This window comes from Lissotriton vulgaris, chromosome 2_1 (assembly GCF_964263255.1).
Source record: "Lissotriton vulgaris chromosome 2_1, aLisVul1.2, whole genome shotgun sequence".
Lineage (NCBI taxonomy): Eukaryota > Metazoa > Chordata > Amphibia > Caudata > Salamandridae > Lissotriton > Lissotriton vulgaris.
Genome location: NC_141687.1, coordinates 529,259,553 through 529,278,049, shown reverse-complemented (window position 1 = coordinate 529,278,049; position 18,497 = coordinate 529,259,553).

The window sequence follows — 18,497 nt, the reverse complement described above, 5'->3', positions numbered from 1 at the left end:
CATTTCTCACTAAAAAAAACTTTTCACATATAACACCTGTTTCTTACATAAAATTACTATTAATCCACATTTGCTATACATTCTATTACATGCATTTTATCGTTTTCTATTAATCTTTGCATTTAACTAACATTTTCATTACTTATTTTCACATATAAATATATTTCATTTAAACACGAACCTGCTTTAATGCGGGAACAACCACATACCACCATTCTCACATCAACAAACACTCCAATTAACTTAAAAAAATTCAAACTAGCCTATACTATGCTTCCTTACATCCTACAACCAATCAAATCAAAGCACACATAACACATATACTATAAAAGGGCTACATGCATTCTACCATTTGTTGCTGCTACCTCTCTGGAAAGTAGATGCCAACACTTTGAAGATTCTGTTGCAGAATAAACATCTTTAAAGATCCAGCTTACCAGCTAATTAATCAAGTAAGTAACACAACATTTTTGTAGAAAACTAAATTAGAAGTGCACTATTTTCCTTACATCTCCTAAGTCTTACACTTATTTTATTTTCATGTCTTCCTACTTTTCTGATAGAAACTACTCCAACACAATTCCTATTACATGGTCATATTTCTTCATGTGGAAAATCAGATAGTAAGTATATAATAATTCTCTGTTACACACCAACTGCTTTTTTTAAACACTAATTTACAAGAGTATTTATTTTTCATTAACATTATATTTACAGATATACTGAAATTGTGCCATTTCTACAGCTAAAACGATAAAACTTCCCTAATTACACATGTAAGTATAGATGTGTTTGTTATAAAACGGCCAATTTCATTAATGCACATTTATAAACAACATTTCTTGCTTTTTACATCTTCCCTATAGATCATTTGAAAGATCCAAGATCAACTATATCAAAACACAAGAATACCCTTCAGAAAAATGTAAGTATAATTGTTATTAGCTAAAATGTGGGCACAAAAAACGCTAACTATATTCGTAACACCATGTTATTTATTTTGAATTGCCTCTACAGATATTCAGAAAACATCATACATCTATTCTACATATCATATGAAAACATCCTACACAAAATATACCAATATAGAAGAATAGCTTTGTAAAAAATGTAAGTATATTTATCATTTCTCTAAAACTGTCAAAAAGAACACAGACTATGTTCTTAACAACATCTTATCTATTTTATATTTCCTCTACAGATATTCTGAATACATCATACAGCTATTCTACCTACAACAAAGAAAACGACTTATTTAGAAGTTAGTATACATTTAAATCTGTTACATTTCCAAACGGTTCAGTATTAAAATTATAATATTTTGCTTTTATTTCTTCTATCTACTCTACAGATCATACCTGTACTAAATTGATGAACTCCAGCAATTACTACTATTCTACTATTTAAACAAGTAAGTATATGTAATGTTTACATCAAATGCACTAGTAGACAAAAATGACAACTGCTTTTGAGTAGGAAATACGTTTGTTATATATAAACATTAACGTTGTTTTTCAATATTTTCATACCAACAGCAATTAAAGACATACATACAAGAACATCATTCAAAAGACATTTCTGCTTCTGTGACTACTACTTTGATTAACTGTAAGTATAAATGTATCACTAATGATGTTAGCACCACATAAGTAAAAAAATGTGTACTGATTTTGTTTCTTTCTACTCTTTCCTAGAACAAGTAAATCAAAATGACTGAAGGTGCAGAATTTGTCATGTCTCAGAAAAACAAATTACTATTATGCTACATGGGTTATGTGTATAATCAGGAGAGACAAAGTGGTAGAAAGGTTTTTTGGAAGTGTACAAAATATTACTCCAACAAATGTTATGGGAGGGCCACTACCGAGGAAAGTAATGTGCTATTTACTAGAGAACATAATCATCCCCCAAATGTCACAGAAATAGAAATTAGAGATGCCTTAGAAAGTATTAAAAGTGCTAGCACACAAAGTGACAAACCCACCACACAAATACTTAAAGAAGAACTGGTAAAAATCCCTGCCCATGCTTCAGGGCAACTACCCTCTATTGACTCCCTGAAACGCACAATTGCACGCACCAAACGACTCACTAGCACAACCCAACCCAACCCAACTTGTTTTGAAGAAATTATTATTTCACCCGAAATGGCCATCACACACAATAAAGATAAATTTATTCTTTTTGATAATGAAAGCAGTACAAACCGAATAATTATGTTTGCAACTGCAAGTAATTTACGAAAAATCCAACAGTGTCCCCAATGGATGATGGATGGAACATTTAAACCCTGCCCAAAACCTTTTTACCAACTGTATTCCATCCACGGTTTATACCATCATTCTAACATACCTTTCATTTACTGTTTGCTACCCAACAAACAGCAAACAACCTACACCGAAATTTTAAATGTTCTCAAAACGGAAATCAATAATTATTTTCCTGAAAAAATAATTATTGATTTCGAATTAGCTATGATAAATAGCATTTTGAGAACATTTCCCCACACAGCAATCCAGGGTTGCTATTATCATTTTAATCAGAGTATATGGAGGCATCTCCAAAAATCTACTTTAAGTGTACTATACTCTACAGATAGCACCTTTGCCTATCAAGTTAAAAAGTTAATAGCCCTGGCCTACGTCCCTGTTACAGATGTTGCTGAACATTACAATTTATTAATTGACAGCGCATATTATAAGAGGAATGAGGATAAGCTTACACCATTGCTAGACTATTTTGAAGACACTTGGGTGGGAAGGTTGCACAGATCAGGACATCGACGCCAGCCCAAATTCCAAATCCCTTGGTGGAATGTCTATCTCAGTACTTTAAACCAAGAGGCTAAAACCAACAACAGTGTTGAAGGGTGGCATAATGCTTTCCAAGCAACTACAAACCGAGGCAAACCCACATTCCACAACCTTCTTGAAGCTTTGAAAAAAGAACAAAGCTATCAGGAACTAAGAATGGAACAATCAGTGTCACAAATAGGGCCCAAACTCACTAAACAAACCCAACAAATGTTCAGACTACTTCAAAGTCAAGTCACATTATACCCTACAACTAGAGGTTTAGAATACCTGGCAATAATAGCAAAAAGTCTACTATAAAAATATCAAGTAAATATACGAATGTCTTCTTACAATACTAATAAAATTCACATGTCATAAACATATATAATGAATTATAAATAAAACATATTTGTTTGACAAACTGTGAAAATTTATGTTAAAAAATTCGTAACAAATATGCAATGTTTATAATTTTTTATAACATACACATAACATTAGAAATCGACATTTCCCACCCAATCAAAATAGTAACATAAATACTTACAATTTTTGGACTTGAGAGACGCAATCCAGGAAAAATCAATCCATACAATCCAATCCAATATCTTACTACTCCAATGTGGGAAACCCTCAAAAACCCGAAAATAACTTGTAAAACGTAAAAAAACGCTCCAGGAAATCCCGAAAACAGTAGTGTGTACACGTTAAGATTTAAAGTTATATACACACTATTTTAAAAAAACGATCACGCATATCAATGTATCAATCCGATTCGAAACCCTTCAAAAAACCCGAAAAAAGTTTAAAAAGTGAAAAATCCGCTCCTGGCAAACACGAAAAATAGGAGATAAAAGTCAAAATATTAGCATAATAACTTAAACATTTGTTTCTCCGTTAAAAAACACGCTTCCTTCCATGTAGTTTTCATGCGAGGAACCGAAACCTGTAAAATAACATACATAACGAAAGCCACCCACAAATACCCCCTTCACATTTGTAAATATACTAACAATTAACATTAACCATGTAAGAAGACATTTCCGAACACTTAAAATTAGACTTGAAGGAAAAAAAGCACGACACATCTATAACGGAAACGTTTCACCCAAACGCTACTTAAACTATTAATACATACACCAAAAAACACTACAGAGTTTGATTATACCCTCAAACATGACCACTTACTTATAATTTGTAGTTAAAAATAACCTTACCTCTCTCCACGCGAAGCAACTCCCAACCGCGAGCTTCTCCAGTCCTGAATGGAGCGCAATAACCTTACGCGGTAAAAAAGTAGTCCCCTTAACCCATTTGTGTAAAAGGATAATAGAATAAACAATGTCAAATGTAAAATATATAATACATACACATGTATAATGTAACAAATTAATACACTATACTCATGACAATTTTCCTTTATTAAAAAAAAATAATATATTTAATATAAATTAATATATAATATGTATTATATATTAATAATATTAAATAATTATGTAAAACTTTGAATAAAAGATGTAAATATTTATTTATTCTGTATATTTATATGTATAATTTTGTGTATAATTTAAATAAAACATTATAAATGTTTATTGGAATAATTAATAATGATAAATAATATAACTTATTTATTGTTATTAATATAACAAGTAGAACCATTTAGTATATAAAGAATGGCCTGATAAAAGTCTCTATTTTATCTGTGAATGTATATATTTTTGGTAATAATAAATGAATGTTTATGTTTATTAATTAATAATAATAATAATAATTTATATAATTATTTCTAAGTGTAACAAAATTATATAATTGCTTTAGTAATATTTGATAAATACCAGATATTATAATTAAACATATTGTTTACCTATACAATTAGAAACTTTACTACCAAATCGAATTATATATTTTATGTAAAAACAACATTGTGTGAAATATACACCAAGAAATTTTTTTTTGTATTTCAATTGATCCTAAAAAATGTAATAATAGTCATGTTACTTTTAAAAAGAAATATGTATTATATATTTTATTATATTAATATTTAATATTAAGATTATTAAATATTAATGTAAGAAATATATAACAAATCATTGTTTAATGTATTTCTATATAAATACATTAAATTGTAAGTGACTGATGTGCATATGTAAAATTTACTGAAAGAATCTAGTAATCCAAATTATTTTTTACATTGACCACATGTATATAAATGTAAAGATGTTATTGTGTGAATAATAAAAGTTAAAAAAAATGTGATGTTATATTTGTTTGTGATTTTATTGTAGTACACAATAAAAAAAGTAAAAATTGTTTAATAAACTTATTTGAAAACATCTATGTTGCATTAATTTTTATTTGTAAAATACAGTAATGAACAAATGTATACAAATGTGCTGCACACTGACCAATTTTATATGTATTATTACTACTCCAGTCAATCTAAAATCATAGAAGCTGCAGGACACTAACAAAAATTATTGTACTATTCCTACTACACTCAAGGTAATACCATAAAATGTGGTGGAGACTAACCAATGTATTTTTATTAATCCAACTCCAGTGTTGGTAATATTACTGATGGTGCTGGACAACAACCAATTAATAATTAGATTTCCAACTCCACTCTAGCTACTGTCTGGAAACATGCTAATACATAAATAGTTTTGATTTAAATAAAGGATACTAATGTAAAGTTATAATAATACCTATTTTTGTGTAATAAATTTAATGTATGACTGTTAACTTAAACTATACATCAGCACTCTAAAACACCCAAAACTGTCCCAAAACACTAAAAATACCCCTTCACCCTAAAGGCCAAAACTGACCCAGAACCCTACAAATACCCCTTTATCAACAAACTGAAAACTGACCCTGAACCCTACAAATACCCCTACACCCACAACCTGAAAACTGACCCTGAACCCTACAAATACTCCTTTCCCAACAAACTGAAAACTGACCCTGAACCCTACAAATACCCCTTTACCCACAAACTGAAAACTGACCCTGAACCCTACAAATACTCCTTTCCCAACAACCTGAAAACTGACCCTGAACCCTACAAATACCCCTTTACCCACAAACTGAAAACTGACCCTGAACCCTACAAATATCCCTACACCCAGAAACTGAAAACTGACCCTGAACCCTACAAATACTCCTTTCCCAACAAACTGAAAACTGACCCTGAACCCTACAAATACCCCTTTACCCACAAACTGAAAACTGACCCTGAACCCTACAAATACCCCTACACCCACAAACTGAAAACTGACCCTGAACCCTACAAATACTCCTTTCCCAACAAACTGAAAACTGACCCTGAACCCTACAAATACCCCTTTACCCACAAACTGAAAACTGACCCTGAACCCTACAAATACCCCTACACCCACAAACTGAAAACTGACCCTGAACCCTACAAATACTCCTTTCCCAACAACCTGAAAACTGACCCTGAACCCTACAAATACCCCTTTACCCACAAACTGAAAACTGACCCTGAACCCTACAAATACCCCTACACCCACAAACTGAAAACTGATCCTGAACCCTACAAATACTCCTTTCCCAACAAACTGAAAACTGACCCTGAACCCTACAAATACCCCTACACCCACAAACTGAAAACTGACCCTGAACCCTGCAAATACTCCTTTCCCAACAAACTGAAAACTGACCCTGAACCCTACAAATACCCCTTTACCCACAAACTGAAAACTGACCCTGAACCCTACAAATAGCCCTTCACCCACAAACTGAAAACTGACCCTGAACCCTACAAATAGCCCTTCAGTTTGACCCTGAACCCTACAAATACTCATTTTCCCACAAACTGGAAACTGACCCTGAACCCTACAAAAACCCCTTTACCCACAAACTGAAAACTGACCCTGAACCCTACAAATACCCCTACACCCACAACCTGAAAACTGACCCTGAACCTCCAAAAAACTCCTTTACCCACAAACTCAAAACTGACCCTGACCCCTACAAATACCCCTTTACCCACAAACTGAAAACTGACCCTGAACTCTACAAATAGCCCTTTACACAAGAACAGAAAACTGACCCTCAAACTCAAAAATACCCATTTACCCACAAAAGTTAAAATTTCCCAAATCCAACTAAATACACCTTTACTCACGAGTAGAAAAAGGACCCAGAACCCTAAAAAATTAACCTATAACAAAAAGTATGAAACTAAGCCAGAACACTATAACTAATAATCAACACAACATTAAACATAAATATATAAAAGAAAATTATTTGTTTAAAAAAACTATTATAAAACATATTATCACATTAGCTACAATAATAATTTAGATTAATTCATATTGTTTAATTCCAATTAATTAATTAACTACAACATAAATTAACACATTACATTTAAATGTATACAATTAATGTAATTAAGTCATTATTATAAATGAATTACCAATTAATTTATTTAAATGATATGCAATATATTAATTACATCATTAACTAATTATAATTAATGTGTTAGCAATTAATAAATGTAAATAATATACTAATTCTTAATACAATAAATCACTAATTATTATTAATTAATAACCAATGTATAAATTAAAATCATATACAAATTAATTTTAGAAAACTAATAATTATTAATAATCAATTAATCAATTAATCATTTAAATTATATGCTAATTAATCAATTAAACAATTAACTAATTAATATTAATTAATTACCAATTAAAATCTAATTAAAACAATTACCAAACATATATTAACTAATTAATTATTATTAAATTACTTCCCACCCTATTCCCCTATAAACCCACAACCCGCTCCTAAACATTAGGTACTATTTATTTATATATTATATATATATTAGTTTATAAAATCAATATTTTCTAACATTTTCTCGATATTTTTTACTTTCACTATATTTCGATATTTTGTCTTGTCGATATTTTTGAGTCGATATTTTTGTATTCGATATTTTTGGGTCATTTTTGCAGTCGATATTTTTTTCAACGATATTCCTATAGTCGATATTTTGTTATTGTCGATATTTTTCCGTCGATATTTCATTCGATATTATGTAGTCGATATTATGTCCAGTTACCCTATATGATCACGTGCCCTTGCGATCTGGCATACATCGGACACACCACCAGAAAAGTTAAATTACGTATTAGTGAACATAAGAGCACGATACGTTGCAATAAACAGTCTACTTGCTTAACGAATCACTTTCTAGCTAAAAAACACAAGGCCGATGATCTAAGGTGGGTGGTCCTGGAACAGCCATTTATCCCTGCACACATCACTGATGTTTCACGTTTTCGCTTTATCAAGGAACAACGTTGGATTTTTAAATTAAAAACTGACGTGGCAGGACTTAATGACAGCATCCCATTGGTGTCTATATGAACAGCACACTTACTCTGTGGGTTATTGACCATCATATATTTCCCATCTTATGAAATATGGATCATTATTGTATACCTTGCTGTTTAAGACACTACCTTACACCCCCTGATGCTAAATGTGTAATACTACCCAAAGCTCGCTTTAGAAAACACCTCTCTCTGCCAGTCTTACCCCACTAGTGGACTATGGTAGATAATATAATATATACAGGAGATGGTCCCACTTTCATTCAGTTCACTTCAGACACCCGAGACTACAACTGATTACACGTTCTGACCACACAATGAGCAATTTCTGGAGTGCCCTACACCTTTGCAGGTATAGATACACACTAGTGAGCAGTGAAAGCCCAGTATATATCTTAATTTCGGGACTGCAGCGTAATATACAAGTGGTAACTTTCTGACCACATGAGAAGTATTTTCTGCAGTGGTCCAGGCTTATGTGAGCATGGATACATGTGCAGATACTATCGAGGCGCTGCTCTATTTTGAAAGATAAGTGTCTTTTCGCGACACCAGTTTTCTGCGCAGGCGCCTCTTTGAGAAAAACATTGACTTGTATTGCGCATGCGTCAATATCCCCGAGTCTGTAAGCGTCACCTTCCCGCTTAGGCTGGGAACGTCTCAACGTTCCTTTTGCGCATGCTCCGGTTTTGATACCACGTCTACTGACGAGTGGTTCACCGGAGCGCCTGCGCCTTAGTTAGGATTCCCGCATGAAGAGACCGGCATTACGCACATCGGCCAACCAGGTGAGTTGAATGTGCGCGTTGTTTACCAATCATCAGGGGTATTTAAACTCGCCTCTCGCCTCTCCTCATTGCCTCCCCTTCGGCTCAGGATTTCGCCGAGAGGTACCGACGGAGAGGTGAGTTTTTACAACGCTGGCTGCTACATGTTTGCTCTACTCCGTTTCTTTTGCTTGAAGGCACGTATGATAGGTGCTAGTCTTGCCGGTTTGGCACTTTGACATCTACATGCTTTTTAAGTGGTTCCTTTGATATCAACACCATCGGCGAAAGTCATCTTTAAAGCATAGGCTGAAAAACTCAGTCAGCTGAGTCATCTCTTTCCCTCAGTTGCTGTTAACTTTGAACAGTACCTCCAATTGGTATATTGAGATACCCTTTTTTTTGGTTGACTATGTCTGATGACATCATGAGGGTCCAGCCTCCATGTCAGTCAAAACCTGTCTTTTCATCTAAGATTTGATGCTATACCAACCTTTTCTCCATGGCAATGTGATCACTGTGGGCAACTCACAATCAAGTTTTCATGCACAAATCTTTAATACACACTAAAGGTTAGAGGACACTGATCAGATTTCTGACAGTCTATCTGTATGTTTATATTTTTTTGTGCACAGAGCGGGGCCTCATTCTCCGAGCCGTTGCCGGGTGAGGTGAGGCCTGACTCCCACACATAGTTGGGTAAGTCTACCTTTTTGTTTAACCTATTTTCAGAAGTTTCTGTGGTTTACCCTATGGGCAACCTTTACCAATTATGTGGCCGTCAGAGGCATGACTGGCCTAGTTGAGTCGTTTTGGGTCCTTCACTGCATAATATAATAGCTGTGTCCAGGGTTGATTGCCCCTTGGAATCTATCATGTACATAGAATAACAATTAGTTGTATTATTTTCTCTGTTTTTGTTTGCAGGCACTGCGTCCTCAATCATCACATGGTTCAAGAGGATACGGTAGGATGGTCTAATTGACCACATTCACTGTTGACAGACTTATTTGAGTTTGGCATTTCACTCCTTTTTTTTTTTTTGCACTATTAATAGAGTGTATCTTTGCAGTAGCATCTTTATAATAGTGGCCCTGAAGAATGCCGGTGTACTTTCACCTGATGGCAGAAACATGTTGGCCTTATTAACCACTCAGCAAATTAGACAGTGATTTTGTCACACTGTTTTTTGCACCCTTTTTAATGTGACGTCCAGGTGAATACTAATAAAAGGATTTTTCTTTTGCCTTGACCGTCATTTTAACTTCACTCACTCAACTTTCACTGCACTGCACTGTACCAGCACCGCCAGTGGCGTGGACACTTTCATCCTGAGAACCATAACAGTGTGATATCCAGCCGATTCATCGGGGCACGGATGCACCAATCTGGTTCTAGATGTCCTAAATGACGAGGCTCCGCCATGAGGGTGGGCTGATAGGATCTCTACCTTACATTTAGTGTCTTCCGACCACTTGGGGCTGGTTCAGCGCACTGTTAGTTTGTAGTTTTTTCATTGAGGACCTAGAGGACTTAGCTTCCTTTTCAGACCTTCAAGTTTTTTTGTTCTTCATAGTCTCAATAGGAGTTTGAACTTGAATGGTCTATAAACAGACTCCCCTTGACCCTCCCCAAATAGTTGTTTTTTCTGTTATTTGCACTTAAACAAGAAAGGATGTATGTCATACTTTGTAAAACCTCAAGAAAATGTGTTTAAAAAAAAAACAATCTCGATGGGGTGGCCCTGCAATGTTGATGGTTCTGCAACACTAGATACCCTCTGAGCGCTTACATGGAATGTTAGGAGGCTCAATGATCATAGGAAGCTTCGCAAGGTACTGAACTATTTGCACAGTCATAACATAGACATAGCTTTCTTACAGGAAACACTCCTCCCACTTAATAGTGCACTACTCTGCAGCAGAGGATTGCTCAATAATATGCACATATCAGGTTTTACTACCCATTCACAGGGAGTACTGACCTGGGTTAACCCTATATCTTCCTACTCATTGGTGCCTCTGGACACGGACAGGGATGGCCGGTATGCAATTTCCAGACGTTACGGGAAGGGCATGGATTTAGTATTAGTGAATATGTATGGCCCTAACTATGATTGCCCTAAATTTTATAATGCACTGGCAACTACTGCCAGTAACTATACAGAGGAAAAATTCCTTTGGGGTGGGGATCTTAATCTGGTTGGAAATCCAAGCATAGGAGGGCCTTGTGAGGTGCCCCTCTGCCGCAGCAAGAGCGCTGGAGGACGCTATGTTTAGACTGGACCTTCACACTTGCATTGACTACTGCTTGGCATCTCTGCTACTTAATGACCACTTTAGAGAATGTATGGTTGTCCCTCGCTCTCTGTCGGACCACTCCCCCTCCTGCTAGTACTTACTACACCTAGAACCACCATCCCGCCATTCACTTGGAGATTCCCCACCCCCTATTCACTGCTAGACTCAGCCTTTAGGGAAGAACTGGCCGAAGCAATAGAGACTTTCTTTACATTAATGTGGGGTCAGTGGATAGTTTTCAGGTTGTCTGAGAGGCCTACAAGGTCTATATTTGAGGTGTATCTATGGCCAAAAATTTGGGGGTTCTCCATTCTATCAGACAGCGTCTGGTTGATTTGGAAAAACGACTGGGAGACTTACAAAAACAGCAACTAGTGTGTCCTAACGATGCAATAGCACAGGAAATTAAAGGACTGCTGGGAGAATACCAAGACACGGCCGATGCTGAAGTCAAACACAGGTAAATATGCCACTGCACAGGTTTATGGTGAAGGTAAACGGCCAGGCTCCGTCCTAGCACAATTACTGAAGAAAAAACGCAGTAAAACACAGGCCACTGAACTCAAATCGGCAGAAGGCGAAATGCTAACCGAGGAGTTGGATTGTGCGGAAAGATTTTAACAATTCTACGCTGAGCTATACACCTCTCGTTCTATTGGTATGGAGGATGACATTTTAGACTATCTTGCATATATATTTAACTACCATTTCTTACAAATAGACTTCGAGAGTTTCTTATGAGACCTATTGAAAAAGACTAAATCCAACTGGCCTTGTCGAGTATGAAGGCCTCGATTACCCCAGGAGTGGACGGCCTCACTTAAGCCTTCTATAAGACATTTCTTGATATTTTACTACCGCATTTATCCAAGCTTTTTGACGATATGTGTGTCTCGGGCACTATGCCCCCTACGATGAGGGAGGCGGTTATAGATGCCATACCCAAACAGGGTAAACCGCTGGAGGAGTGCGGGTCTTATTGCCCACTCTCTCTGCTTAATGTTGACACCAAAATATTTGCTAAAATTCTGGTGAACAGATTAGTTCCCCTGGCCCTGTTACTTGTTGCCCCTGAACAGGCTGGGTTTGTCCCTGACAGGAACCTCACCTACAATCTCCGCACGGTCTTCGGGGCCATATAGCACATCAGGCAAGACTCTAAGGCGGTTGCAGTCCTCCTCACCAGGACACCCCTCAGGGTAACAGTGCCCCAGATTTAAATTTATACAACATAGCGGCGCAATGCGCTCAAGCCTACTACTGTATGCCTGGCCCCCCAGCCGCCTCTCATATCCCATTAGAAATGATTATCGCTGACCCACTACCACTGCCAGCCATGATATTCTAAGCCGCAGATCGCAGAACAGGGGTACTTGATTCCCTTAATGCAACTCGTCACGACTGGCATTGCCTGCTTTAATTACAAGCAGGTGCTCTCCTGTAGTCCCCAGCCGTGCCAATTGAATGGACACATTGGCTGCCCCCATGCAGGGACAGATGGGTTATATGTGCGTTGAGTTCACTGAAAATCCTGACTGTTGGGGACCTGTTTCATAATGGTGTAGTAAAAAATGGGAGGAACTGGGGGGAACAGGCTGACAATAACGCCCTACTACAGCGGATCCAGTTCCATAGAACGTGACATGCACTACAGAACATACTAGGGGAAGACCTCCAAGAACCCCCAGAGGTTGGAACTGACCTATACCATTTTATGCTAAATCTACCTGCAAGATTATTTCTAAAACTTTATAAATAATATATCTACAAGCTGTCAATGTCCCATAGGGCAAACCATTACACCAAAGCCAGGCTAGCCTGGCAGGGAGATTTACAGCTGACTCTAGATGACCCAATGTGGACTTACTGTTGCACTAGTACTTGACTTATTTCTTTAAACAGCAGACATAGACTGAGAGATTGCATTGATATGATCTGAGGGATAGCCTGGCTTGTGAGAGATGCAATGAGCAAACTGCTGACTTCTTGCATATTGCCTGGTCCTGCCCAGGGGTACACACCTTTAGGGAATCTGTCTTTAGCGAATTGGAGAAAATAACTGACCCGACACTACCCTGCATTGGCCCTTTTAGGATTTTCCAAGCAGCTACCAAGGGCTGTTCGAAGACTGGTGGACATGGGAATACTTATAGCGAAGCATAGGGTGGCAATTAGCTGGTCCAGAGGCCCTACACCCACCCTGGCACAGTGGTCGCATGACATGTTGTACTGCAGTACGCAAACTGAAAATTTTAGCGAACTACTTCCTCCTGGAGTCGACCCAAAAACCTTTGTGGGCTCTACACGACATACCTGTCCTCTAGAGATACCAACACAAATGCAACTAGGAACACCACGCTAGACAGCAATGACCCCACTCCTGTTAATTAGCATGCTATTGGTTATACAACTGCAGCTGTTTAATCATAAATGTCATGGGGGTCCCCCGCCCCTACGTTCTCAATACCACACACCTGTGAAGCCGGGAGGGATTGTGTATCTAGAATTAGTCAAATACTAGGGTTCTCCACCATAGCGATATATTTATTTGCTGATGATCTGTATGTATTTTTTTCTGTAATTTACTGATCATCATATGCTTCATTAGCTTCAGTTATGATGTTACACCATGCACCAAGATTGTTGTGTACAAAAACTCAATAAATATACTTTTAAAAAAAACGTCTATGTGGCGATGACTTGTGGTGCCCTGAGTTGGTGGCACCTGAAGCACTCAGCGTGTGCGCACCCTGCGATGATGCAGCAGCACTGGTAGCAATGTCTGTTGCCTACTGTACTGCGTCATCTGCAATTGCGACTCAATATGAATTGCGAGCCCTGCTGTCCACAGTGTACATCGAAGGCAGTAGTCTGTACATACATAACTCTGTGGTGCTGTGCCGCTAGGTTCGCAGGGGGCCTGTGTCCAGGAGGCCAGCGGTCGTGGCGGCGGCCTTGTGGGAGGGTGAGGGCCGCCACTCTGGCAGACGCTTTGGCCTTCCCAGAAGTGAACCACACCCAGAGCCCCGGCCAATTCATTCACACTCCTACACTGGATTGGCATACATTGGACCAGCCCACTCTGCTTCCGCTTACAGGGGGGGACGACACAGCTACATGATCAAGATCTTCCCCACTGCCTGAGGTAACACGGTTGCGTCCACTATCCACAAAACTAAAAGCACTCATGGAGAGGTCTCTGCTCTGCATGGTGAGGTCTGTCCAGCTCATCACTGCTACACTTGGCATTGTGTGCTTTGTTATTGATGGGTGACTTGCGTCCTTCACACATACTTGATTCCCACATCTTCCAACATTCAGCTATTGTGCGGCGGAGGGGCCATGTCGTTTTGGGAAGGTCCGCTGTCCTGTTCTGCGCTGCATCTGTAGTAGTAGGGGGGTGTGGTCCGGGAGGGATGTCCTGGGAGGGGGGGTGGCGGTGGGTGTTGAGGCCTTCTATGGTGTTGGAGTTGCATGATCAGTAGCTCTATGACATGTGTTGGTCCTCAGATGTGGCTCTGGGCTGGTCTACCTTTCATACTGTAGGTAGTCATCCTGCTTTACACCAGTAAAAGGCAGATGTTAAATTCTTACACTGTCCTGTTCTGCGCTGCCTCGTGGTAGTAGGGGGTGTGATCCGGGGGGAGGTCCTGGGGGTGGTGGCAGTGGGTGTTTTTGCCTTCTTGGGTATCGGAGTAGCATGATCAGTAGCTCAATGACATGTGTTAGTCTTCAGATGTGGCTCCGGGCTAGTTTCCCTTTCATACTGTAGGTAGTCGTCCTGCTTTACACCAGTAAAAGGCTGATGTTAAATTCTTACGCAGCTTTCCACCTGGTTTTGGATCGCACCACAGATTTGACTGGTCGTTGAAAATAACAGGAAGTGGTGTTTTCATGTTATTTTTGCACGGGAACGCCTACTCTGCATATCATTAGCGTTAGTTGTTGCTCTCATTTGTGGCGATTTTTTTTGCGGAAGCTATCGATGGAAAACTGGCGATATCAGCAGTTTTCACCAGGTTGAGAATGGGATTATAATTTAAAATCACAGAAAAAACCTTAGGTTTAATGAGCATTATAGTTAGAAATTAGCATTTAAAACACCTTTGAAATTCACTGAAAAATCCATATGTTTCAGGCACGTTATAGTTAGAAATTAGCATTTTAAAAACCTTTGAAATTCCCTGAAAAAAACCATAGGTTTCAGGGACGTTATAGTTAGTGGACATTTCTCTTGTACAAAACCATAGAAATTCCCCTGTTATAGTTAGTTCAGCTAACTATAACTCGCGTCCCCTCAATGCACTGCTGATGACATCACATATTACATCATTCATGACATGGTCAGTGACATCACTAATGACATCTCAAATGACATCACTGGTGACATCACTGATGACATCATCCAAGTGAAAATCTGATCCACCTCCTCACACTCTAATATAACCTTTGATACACCCACTGTGAAAAACAGACTTCTATTTTGAAACCATCGACACACCAATACCAGTTACTACATACGCACTCACTGATTTCTAGGTCTACACACACATCCACTCATTCACCCATACAATATCTCATACATGTAATCACGCATCAATACAACACTACAAATATAATCACTGAATATATAAAGTCACTAAAAAACAAAGGTGTAAGATCCCTGTGACCCCTTTGGTTTTTTTCAGTGAATATATACATTAATGGGAAAACAAAGGTTACAGGGATGTTATGGTTAGGTACAGAAATTACTCGCTCAAAAACAGAGAAATTTCGCAATTATAGTTACCTGAGCTAACTATAACTTGCGCCCGCACAATCCACTGCTTATGACCACATATATTACATCAGTCATGACATGGTCAGTGACATCACTGATAACATTATTGATGACATCTCAAATGACATCACTGATTACATCATCCACAGAACTGCTCGCACACTGACTCACATACCCACACAGCCTCTCATACACCCACTTGCACACTCATACAACCACTCACACACCCACTTACTCATCCACAGAGTTATTCACACACCCACCAGCTCATTTATACAGCCACTCACACAGCCACTCATTTGCCCATACACTAACTCACACAGCCAGTCATGTACCTATACAGTCACTCACACACCCAGTCACTCACCCATATAGCCTCTCAACACAGTCACTTACACACCCAAGAAACCACTTACATACCTATTCACAAATCCATGCAAGCACTCACGTCTGCCCACTCACCGATACAGCCACTCAACAGTCACTCTCTTATTCAGCCGCAGCCACAACCACTCAGTTAACCAAACACCCACTAAAATAGCTATTAAGTCACCCATACAGCCAATTACACACATGCAGTTACTCAAGCACCCAGTCACTCATAGCCACTTAGTCACCCATACAGCAAACTCAGTCATCCATAGAGTCACGCACACACCCACTCACCTACCCATTCAGGTACTCACACACCCACCAATACAGCCACTCACACACCCATACAGCCACGCACACACCCACCCACTCACCAATATAGCTACATACATAGCCACTCACTTACCCATGCAACTACTCACGCAACCAATTATTTACCCATAATGCTACTCACACACCCACTTATTCACCCATACAGTCACTCACACACCCACTCACACACCCATATAGCCACTCACACACCCACTCACTCACTCACAGATACACACAGACACTCTCATAATATATGTTTGAAATAGTATCACTCACTAGTAGTACACAAGGTATACAAATTAAACTTTTCTACTCCTTTAGTATATATTAAAACCTAAATACTTTTACAATCTACTCACACTCCCTGGGTGATGTCATCAGTGATGTCATTTGAGATGTCATCAGTGATGCTATCAGTGATGTTACTGACCATGTCTTGAGTGATGTAATATGAGAGGGCATAAGCAGTGCATTTTGGGGTGCGAGTTATAGTTAGCTCGGCTATCTATAACTGCTTAATTTCACTGGTTTTGTATGAGTGAAACCTGAGCCTAGCTACAACATTCCTGTAACATTTGGTTTTTCCAGTAAATATATATATATATGTTTGTGTGTGTGTGTGTGTGTGTATATATATATGTGTGTGTGTGTATATATGTGTTTAAACCTGTGTGTGTGTGTGTATCCGTAAATATATATATATATAATATATATATATAATATATATATATATATATATATATATATATATATATATATATTACCTACTGGCGGTCGCCAGTAGGTATATGTAGTTAGGATTTTTTCTCTATGGGATTTTTGAAAATTCTATGTCTAATAACTTTGGCGTTTGTGGACGGAATTGGCTGAAATTTTCAGGAAAATGGAACATTTTGTTTCTGAGCAGCCCCTGACAATTTGGGGGGGTTTCATTAAGGGGGGGCCGAGAAAAAAGGGGGGTCCCAAAACGCGTTTTTCCCATGTTAATTTCCATAGGGCGGTTGGCCTCACTTTTAGCTCGAACGGCTGAATGGATTTGCACGAAACTTGGCAAAATTGTAGGGACTGTTAGCCCGATGTGCCTTTGCTAGGTCTCAATATATGTGCTCCAGTGGATTTTGAGTAATTTAGGTTCAAAAAAAGAAATATATCTGGGCGGAGCCTAACCACACATCTGATCTGATTGGCTGTCAGCACTTCATCCAAGAAGTGTTGGCAGCCATCTTGGGACCAATATACATGATAGCACCTCATTAAAAAGCATTGTAGTTAATAGAGGGTTTTAGGACTTTAGTTACATTATAAATCATTTGTTGATGCTACCATACTCGTTTTAGGAATTGTGGTGGGTTCTAAGGTGATTTTACCATGTGAAAAAACCTTCTGCTGTGATATCATGAATATTGTTTGAAAGAAAACTAATATCTCATGATTTTCCCACAGTGGTTTGGAAGGGGATCTATAAGCTAAACTGAAAGCATATTTTCTGTAAATTCACATTATCTTTCTCAGTTATGTGAAAATGAAGTCTGACATTCTCAGTAAAACATGTACATCCAACAAGGACAGAGACTGTCAGTTGATTCCTTTGTGTTCTACTGCAGCCTCCTAGAGTGTTCTAAAGAACAACTAGAGCGCTAACAGTCCTACTTATTACAAAGGTATGGCACACCTGAAGCCATCTTGATTGGAATAAAGTGGTAACTCTTAAAACATTTAATTTAAAAAGAAACAACATGAGGGGGTATATTTTGCCATAGAAAGTATGATTAGTGCTGCAGAATGAAAAATTAGGGCACATTTTG